Genomic DNA, 10260 nt, shown 5'->3' on the forward strand with positions numbered 1-10260 from the left:
TTCTTTACCTGTCACAGTCTGCTTCCTACATCCCACTTGCTATGTCAGTCAGGGGCTATTGTATTTCCAAGGTAGTCGAACTCCTTAACTACGGCAGTCACGTCATCACCTATGTCGATGTTAAGTTCCTCGTTATTCTCATTTCTGGTAATTCTCGTTACTTTCGTCTTTTTCCCATTTTCTGTAGTCATTAGAATGTTCATTCCAATCGGCGGACACTGCAATTCTCTTCCTCCTTCACTGTGGATAGCAGTATCATCAGTGAATCGCGTCACTCATGTCCTTCCAAACTAAATTTAAATCCTAGTCTTGAAACTTTCATTTATTACCGTCATTACAACTGTGCTGTGTAGCCAGAACATTAGTGGTGAAATAAAAGGTGTTCACGTCACAAATTTCTAGGACTTGTAGATGTAAGTGAGCACATAATATTTTGAACTGGAGCATATGACCGGAAACGTACCGGTTCCGCTCTACGACGGTCTCCATTCATACGTTTATTTCATCCACTTTTGCCTGAGGAACTGAATTAATAGTAACGCAATACTGTTATCAGTTAACCAATCAAAAGGAAACGTAACGAAATTTTCATTTGTCTGTTAAGCACTTTTGTTTGCAACAGACACATCGGCTAAGATCAATGAGGATACTTGTTGCCCTCAGTATACTTTGCTGTACAAAAGGTGTTCGTGGCTTTGCCACCATATTGTACGAGTAATTACGGTTAATAGGAAGGAGTGTGGTTTGAGAATGGGTGTGTCAGCAAGCAATGTGTCAGCCCGAAACCGGTAACCACTACAGCTGAATTTTATATCAGTGCAACTGCGACAGGTGACATTAAAAATTGTCCTATTTCTTAAAACTGACAACGCTTCTCCTTGAAAATTCCTTCCGTAGAATGTCTGTTATTATTTTATAATGTGTAAAAGTTGGTGGTTAAAATAACTCGTATCTATGTACGGAAAAAACGAAAAATCCTTGTTGATGATCAACAAGTAGCCATATTTAAAATCAATCTGTCATGTGAGTTAAGTCGTTCCACATCATTACGATTTACGATGCAAAATGATCCACGGAACATGAAAATAACCAATATTTTTCATGCAACCATTTCGCTTTTGTTTCCTTCTACTTCAAATTGATTTCATTCCTAGCTGACTTGTATTTCTATACACCTATCATTCACTTAACACTTTTTACTTACTTTTTTCGTCAACCACTTGAAGTACGTCCTCTGTAGAACAATGATTCTTATCAGTAAACATCATTTTATGTAAGACGCGTTTCTGTGATTAACACTTTTATAAATATCCACCCATCTAAACTTCACTGTCTACTTAGGTATTGATTACCGCAGTATCTGCACTCCTAGAGATCTTTTAAACATTTATCAGTACTTCACCATCCCAATTCTTCCTCAGAGGTACTTCCGGACGCAACTCTTCAACTTCAGTGTACTCTTCATTAGTAGTGAATTGCCGCCTGAATTTATATCTGTCATTTCATACTGAATTAGCCGTTAAATATTCTCATATCCTTTCTCTGCCTGTTTATTTTCTGCATGTAATTTCGAAATGTATACTAGAACTTGTTATAAAGGAGAAACATGGTGTGGATCACAATGCAATTTTTCATCATTATAACAACAGAGAACATAAATTCCAAGACATGGCATCAGATAGGAATTATTTATGGGGTTGGTTTACTGTCGATTCTGATGGGAAATATCCTATCACTAAACTCTACACAAAACCTCACTCCCAGTACCTTCTTATTCACAAGGGATTTTCGCTTGCCTCGAGATGGCTGGGTGTTTGTGTTGTCCTCATCATTTCATCATCACTCATGCAAGTGGTGTGATTGGACTGAGCAAAGGTTGGGAATTTATACGGGCGCTGATAACCGCGCAGTTCAGCCCCCCACAAACCCAACATCATTCTCATTCACAGGGAATACTGCGCCTGATATGCCATTCTCTGCCGCTGTTGATTGTACACTACTTTCATCCGACAAGAAATTATTATTTTCTTTTCATTTTACGTCACTAACCCACACTGTATCTACGAGGTTTTCCCGGCAACAAAGGCAACGCACTTTTTTTCTCATCCGAAGAGAACGCTACGAATACTAAACCCCAAGTATGTTTCATTTGAAGCCTTCTGAGTGAGAGCGTAAAGGCCGGCCGCGGTGGTCTTGCGGTTCTAGGCGCGCAGTCCGGAACCGTGCGACTGCTACGGTCGCAGGTTCGAATCCTGCCTCGGGCATGGCTGTGTGTGATGTCCTTAGGTTAGTTAGGTTTAAGTAGTTCTAAGTTCTAGGGGACTGATAACCACAGCAATTGAGTCCCATAGTGCTCAGAGCCATTTGAACCATTTGAAGAGCGTAAAGTTACGTCATTTCCGACAGGCAGCATAGCCGCAGGACAGTTTCAAAATGGCGTCTATATTTGATGTACGTTACAAGCAACGTTACGTCATTTAATTTCTCACTGCAGAGAAGGAAACTGTTGGGAATATTCATAAACGCATGTGCAAAGTCTATGGAGCATTTTATGCCTTCTGAAGCACAGTTTGTCGCTGAGCACGGATGGTGAGGTCATCAGAAGGCGGTTCAGCGGAGCTTCACTTTTTGCAGCGGTCCGGGAGACCATCCACGGCTGTCTTACTTCACATGTTTCAGCGAGCTGATATTGTCATTCGCGAGGACAGGTGCATTACGACTCGCCATCTGACGCTGCATCTGTCAGTCGGCAGAGGAAGCGTGGATGCATCTATTCGCACACTTGGATATTCAAAAGTGTGTGCAACGTAGGTCCTGCGGAGTCTAACGGTTGAAACGTCCCCTTAGAAAACTTAATGAATGACTATGCAGATAAACCTCTTACATTATTTGATTTTCAAACAGCTGACCAGAACTGAACGTACTCAAATGGTTGAAATGGCTCTGACCACTATGCGACTTAACTTCGGAGGTTATCAGTCGCCTAGAACTTAGAACTAATTAAACCTAACTAACCTAAGGACATCACACACATCCATGCCAGAGGCAGGATTCGAACCTGCGACCGTAGCGGTCGCTCGGCTCCAGACTGTAGCGCTTAGAACCGCACGGGCACTCCGGCCGGCTGAACGTACTCAGACATTTCGCTCTTTACCTATTTTGATCAACACTAAACTGGCACACAAAATTTTTTGCGCAACGCAATCTGACTTTCAATAATCCCTACAAAAGAATGGCCCTGACTGACATTAACCTATACCTTTCACAAATCATTTACCTCACAAAAATCTTCGTTATTCGAACTACTGCAATATAGCGAGCGCAAATACTGCCGGATAACTAAAAGATTCAAACTACTGAACGTACTAACTACTGACAGGTATAGTAAGCAAATGAAAGATTTTGATAGAAAACAATGTATTTACCTTAATAGAGTTCAAAAGTCATAATATATATAGCAGTTCACGGCATCCAGGCTTACAAATTTACTGTCTCTGAAGGACACCCGTGTAGATCATCTGCTGTCAAAACTCCGTCATATCTCTCCCCACATCCACCACTGCTGGCGGCTCACCTCCAACTGCGCAATGCTACGCGCTGTTAACATCTTACTGCCCAAAATTACAATAGCCAATATTACAACAAAGCCCACCAGCCACGGACTGCGCTACGTGGCGTTACCAATATAAAAACCTAAACAGCCTACTTATATAGCACCCATGCTCCCCACAAAAAAATTTATAAATTGTTATTGGCAGTGGCCATAACAGATTTGAAAAAAAGAATTTCATAATTACAATAACAAAGAAATCAAATGCACACACTTATTGATACAATGTTGGTCAATAGCTAACATTTTCTCACAGTCCATAAAGACAGTCCTGATCATTCATCACAGTAAAATTGCAGTGCTTTTTTTTCTCGAAGTCTGAGCAGTAAAAGACAATGCACACGGAAGTAGTGGATTTACATCCAGTCTTGAAGAAGTAGTCTTGTCCTTCCAACGGAAAGACAGTGCTGACTCTTAACATGCAGACAGGTAATGGGCCACAACAGAGCAAACCCACAGCAGAGTCAGTCGAAGTTTTGAAAAATAATTGTAGGTAGGTTATCATAGAGCAAACCCACTGTAGTCCTGGTAGAGATTATGGTATTGGTGGGCCACCAGAGGTGCAGGCCCACTGCATTCCTTGTAGAAATAATGGTATTGGTGGGCCATCATAGATTCAGACCCACTGTAGTCCACGTTGAGTCGGCCAGCAGCCATGTGTTGCGACTGTGCAGGTGCAAAACCACTATCGAAGAGTCTTGCGAATAATATAGCCAGTCCATAAACCACCACTTGTGCACTCACAAAGTTTTAGGAATTGTCCTTAGAACCAGCAATGCTGTTAATCAGTCCCTTGCCGAGTTGTTAACACATGTGCAAACACTAACAGCCCCAACTTCTCATCTACTGTGCATATACTATGACCAACATAAACATGTGCAGTGAAATGTAGCTTAATTTGATGAACTGGTGTCTATACAATTATAAATTTACAACCTAAAAATACAATTACAAAGGTACAAAATACATCATTAAGGAACATAGTAGTACAGATAACATTTGTAGTAATACAGACTTTACAAAATAATAGGAATAAACATGTACATCAGTGTTACAGGAATTATCACATAAGTCAATAAATCAAATAATGAGAATAGTTTTCGATTCATGAATTTCACATATGAGCACTGAAACATAACAGAATTAATAATGTCTAAACATCTTTACAAAGTAAATAACATATTATTAATGCAAATTATATTTGAGGATAACAGTATTCCTCATCATAGTGAATGTAGCTGAGTATTATAAAAATTCTACAACTCAAATCTTTTCAGATAAACACATAAAGACAGGAAGAACACAAATACACAAGGGTACACAAACACATAGCGGAAAAATACAAAAGGATAGGACAGGGTTTGTTTTACTGCAGTATTTTGCAAACAAAACGTTCTGTACTTCTTGGAGATCTTCCTTCATTCATCATTATTCCCAAAAAGTCCTATCTATACCTCCTTTCTGTATTCTATTCAGCCGGCCGGTGTGGCCGTGCGGTTCTAGGTGCTTCAGTCTGGAGCCGCGTGACCGCTACGGTCTCAGGTTCGAATCCTGCCTCAGGCATGGATGTGTGTGATGTCCCAAGGTTAGTTAGGTTTAAGTAGTTCTAAGTTCTAGGGGACTGATGACCATAGATGTTAAGTACCATAGTGCTCAGAGCATTTTTTTGTGTTCTATTCATCCTCTTTTAAACTAAATATTTCTCATTGCACAATACTCCTTTTTGCCAAAATCTTTTTCATATAACTCCTCAATGCATTCTTTCCCTTTTCTTCATAGTTAGTTTCTTATATAGTCTACCCACTCTTAAGCTAACTTAAATCTACTGAGTTCAGATATATACACTAAGGGACGAAGCAATGCAGCAGTACAAAATAATTAACAAAAACAGCCATGACAAAAAAATGCAAATTGGCAAAGCAAGCAGCAGTACATCTAAATTAGCAAAGCAAATGCCACATTACAACTAATATGAGCCAATGTGCAGCAACAAGTAAAATAAATCAGTAGTAAAACTGATTTAACAGAGTAATACAAAGTGAAATACAGTAGCACTACACCTGGCAAACAGCAGCAGCAAATGCAATAACTTAATATCTAAACATGACAAAGCTCAAGTAGAAAAAATATTACACTAAAGATGGCCGTGTCTAATACCTATGTCACATCTTAACACTAGAGTGATGCATCACGATAACTTACTCTAGCAGACAACTTACCAGTCAGTGAAAAAGGTTATGTATGCAATTCCTGTGAAGTGGAAATGTCTTTCTGTGCTCCCTCGTTTTTTTGGAAGTAGGTCATAAAATTATTATTTACCGGATCTGTAGGCATAAAATATCTATATTAGTACATCTATTAACTTTTATTTTAACCAATGCTGCAGTGCAACTAGAAACCAGATATTAAACGAAATGAGCAAATATATACAAAGCAATGTGTGAAACGTCATTCACTAGGCAAATGGCGTCTCCAAAGGCAGTAAAAAAAATCTTTCAACTAGAAAGACAACAGATGTAATAATATTTCTCATCATTTCATTAGGCATTTTAGTAAATATCATAAATTAAGAGCTCCGCAGTATAATCATATGTTTCAAGTTTGAGCGTGTTGTAGTTGCAATATTTTCTACAAAGAAATGTTAATAGCGAGAATAATGGCCTCTTTTTTTTTCTCCACCTAATGGCTTTCTTTTCTCAGGAGGCTGGCACAGCTGGCCACTCACAACACGTTACATCAAGGTCACTTGGCTTTCTTACCGAAATATTTACGACAGCAGTTTGCACTACAGTGACAGTCTCATATAAAAAATTTCACAAGTCCAGAATTTGCGTTACAAATGTGTAGAAACAAAATCCTATAAATATAACAGTGTCCAAAAAATTTTCGGTGGCATTGTGATACATTCACACATGTACACGTATTTCATAATTCTTAAAGTACGATTCTTGGTTTCCAACATCCTTTTCCACAAATCAGAGTCCCTAACCACTACTCATTATTCATATACATATAAACACATAATCACATTCCTCATATGCGGTAGCATCATCTTATTGATCATAAACATACCTCAACAGAATAATACACATCGTCATCGTAATAATATCATAACAGATGAATCACATCTCAAAATCTTTGCAGCTTCTTTCAATAATTTCAAGACCTTCAATAAAGTCATATACCTCAAATGTACTTAAAAAATCAGGCTCCCTTACCAAATACGACATTCAAAGCTCTCATAGTATCATAATGGTTCCAAAAAAATATGAACAGTTCCCACAGTGCAGACTAAATACAATTTCATAAGTGTGAAATTATCCAACTGTGTAGTTGCGTAAACATGTCACTCACATATTAAAAAAAAGTTTGTTTCTCTGTTAAATAATCAGATAGCCATGTAATTCTGTGTTAGAGAAATATGGTACCGATGTGTAAAGTTGTATAAGCAAATACCATACTAGCTAGGGCTCCTTGTGCGTTGCCAGACATGGTACACAAAGTAGTCGTGTACCCCCCCCCCCCCCCGAGAATTAATGTATTTATACCCTCATGTGTTTCGGATTACAGCAATGGAATGAAATGTATCATGGAAAACTTCCTTTGTAATTCAAAAATCTTTAAAATTAATGTTGTAAGTACAAAAGTAATCACTCAAATACGTGTACTGCCGCGCTAAATTGTGCGTCTTGTTGTAACATAATCTCTGTCATTACTTAAGGGTAAAAAATGTGCCAAGCGTCGTAATTATCGTCGTCCGTACGCAAAGTTCTGTGGAAGTCAATGTACTTACCTCGTAATAAATAAAAGCGAAATGCTATGCGTATATATACACCTTAGTTATTACCCACAGTACCGTGATCATGGAAGTACTACTCTGTAACGTAATGTTGTGCTACAAAGAAGGCTGTCTCATTGTAGCAATACCACAAGAGTTACTACTAAAACATGTTTTACTTTACAGAAGAATTCTGAAAAACTGTGCAGATATAAAGCAGATACAGCACATAAGCAACAATGTATGTTGTGTCACACATTAGTGGCGTCATGATATAAACGTGCAGCTGTCAAAGAAACCAAATACTAAGTCATCTTTAATCTCACAGAAAGTACTTCAAATAAAAAACGCCTTTTCGAGTAAACCAAAATGTTGCATCAAAATCTCATTAGCAGTATATGTTCTAATTATGTAAGCCTTATAGTCGTTACATAATCGTGCAACTAACAAGCAAGAATGTACACACACAGTAACACTGTGTCCTCTGTTCACTATCACAATGCAGTGGTAATTACTCTCTAAATATGTTCCCTAGGTTCTACACTCCTGGAAATTGAAATAAGTACACCGTGAATTCATTGTCCCAGGAAGGGGAAACTTTATTGACACATTCCTGGGGTCAGATACATCACATGATCACACTGACAGAACCACAGGCACATAGACACAGGCAACAGAGCATGCACAATGTCGGCACTAGTACAGTGTATATCCACCTTTCGCAGCAATGCAGGCTGCTATTCTCCCATGGAGACGATCGTAGAGATGCTGGATGTAGTCCTGTGGAACGGCTTGCCATGCCATTTCCACCTGGCGCCTCAGTTGGACCAGCGTTCGTGCTGGACGTGCAGACCGCGTGAGACGACGCTTCATCCAGTCCCAAACATGCTCAATGGGGGACAGATCCGGAGATCTTGCTGGCCAGGGTAGTTGACTTACACCTTCTAGAGCACGTTGGGTGGCACGGGATACATGCGGACGTGCATTGTCCTGTTGGAACAGCAAGTTCCCTTGCCGGTCTAGGAATGGTAGAACGATTGGTTCGATGACGGTTTGGATGTACCGTGCACTATTCAGTGTCCCCTCGACGATCACCAGTGGTGTACGGCCAGTGTAGGAGATCGCTCCCCACACCATGATGCCGGGTGTTGGCCCTGTGTGCCTCGGTCGTATGCAGTCCTGATTGTGGCGCTCACCTGCACGGCGCCAAACACGCATACGACCATCATTGGCACCAAGGCAGAAGCGACTCTCATCGCTGAAGACGACACGTCTCCATTCGTCCCTCCATTCACGCCTGTCGCGACACCACTGGAGGCGGGCTGCACGATGTTAGGGCGTGAGCGGAAGACGACCTAACGGTGTGCGGGACCGTAGCCCAGCTTCATGTAGACGGTTGCGAATGGTCCTCGCCGATACCCCAGGAGCAACAGTGTCCCTAATTTGCTGGGAAGTGGCGGTGCGGTCCCCTACGGCACTGCGTAGGATCCTACGGTCTTGGCGTGCATCCGTGCGTCGCTGCGGTCCGGTCCCAGGTCGACGGGCACGTGCACCTTCCGCCGACCACTGGCGACAACATCGATGTACTGTGGAGACCTCACGCCCCACGTGTTGAGCAATTCGGCGGTACGTCCACCCGGCCTCCCGCATGCCCACTATACGCCCTCGCTCAAAGTCCGTCAACTGCACATACGGTTCACGTCCACGCTGTCGCGGCATGCTGCCAGTGTTAAAGACTGCGATGGAGCTCCGTATGCCACGGCAAACTGGCTGACACTGACGGCGGCGGTGCACAAATGCTGCGCAGCTAGCGCCATTCGACGGCCAACACCGCGGTTCCTGGTGTGTCCGCTGTGCCGTGAGTGTGATCATTGCTTGTACAGCCCTCTCGCAGTGTCCGGAGCAAGTATGGTGGGTCTGACACGCCGGTGTCAATGTGTTCTTTTTTCCATTTCCAGGAGTGTAGATTGAATAGTTAGTTCCAAACATTGTTGCATGATAACAGTTTCGAAGTGTGACAACGCGTACTAGTAGCGTGAAGTGAAAAATTTTATGGCAAAGACTAAGCTAAAAAGCATATTAACTTTCTATAAACGGTTTTACATGTGAAATGTGGTGCAATCCTTTACTCTTCCTAGTACGCAGAGTTTCAACTTCAACGCAATTATCATGTGGCATACGTCGGATTCTGTAAGGTCCATTGTAAATCAGAAAGAATTTGTGACTCAAATGTTTCTTCTTATGTGACAATGACTGAGCTTTTAATGAGAACTTTCTGACCAATGTATAATTTCTTTGCATTTGCTTTACCGTGTAGTTTTCTCCCTTTGTCAACTGCAGATTTTATATTTTTAATAGCCAAATCAATTATGTCTTTGTGTCGAAATTTAGGTGTATTTGGGAAAGGTACAAGCTCTCTGACTTTGTTCGGTGGTCTTCATTCTTCAGTACAAGAATAGGTGGTAAAGCAGTGGAGTCATGAGGCATTTCATTCAGCACGTTTTGAAATAAGTGTAAATATCTGGCCCAATGCTGATGCTTTCTGTGACAATAAAGTCTGCAAAGCTTATTGATTTCTTTCGTAATCCGTTCAGACGGGTTACAATGTGGTGAGTACAATGAAATAAAAACAGGTTTGATTTTATGGTTACGAAGCATGCGTGACCAAACAGCAGATATGAATTGCGGTCCGTTATCTGAAATGACTTTACTAACGTGTCCAATTTCACGTAAGAAATTTTTAAGAAAGGCGTTGGATACAGACCGTCCATTGGCTTTACGTAACGCAGTGAAAGAAACAAATTTTGAAGTAAGTTCAACAGCGACTAGAACGTACGAAAATCCATTCGATGTTCTGACAAGGGGTCCCAAG

The sequence above is a fragment of the Schistocerca nitens genome, chromosome 7, assembly GCF_023898315.1.
Source record: "Schistocerca nitens isolate TAMUIC-IGC-003100 chromosome 7, iqSchNite1.1, whole genome shotgun sequence".
Lineage (NCBI taxonomy): Eukaryota > Metazoa > Arthropoda > Insecta > Orthoptera > Acrididae > Schistocerca > Schistocerca nitens.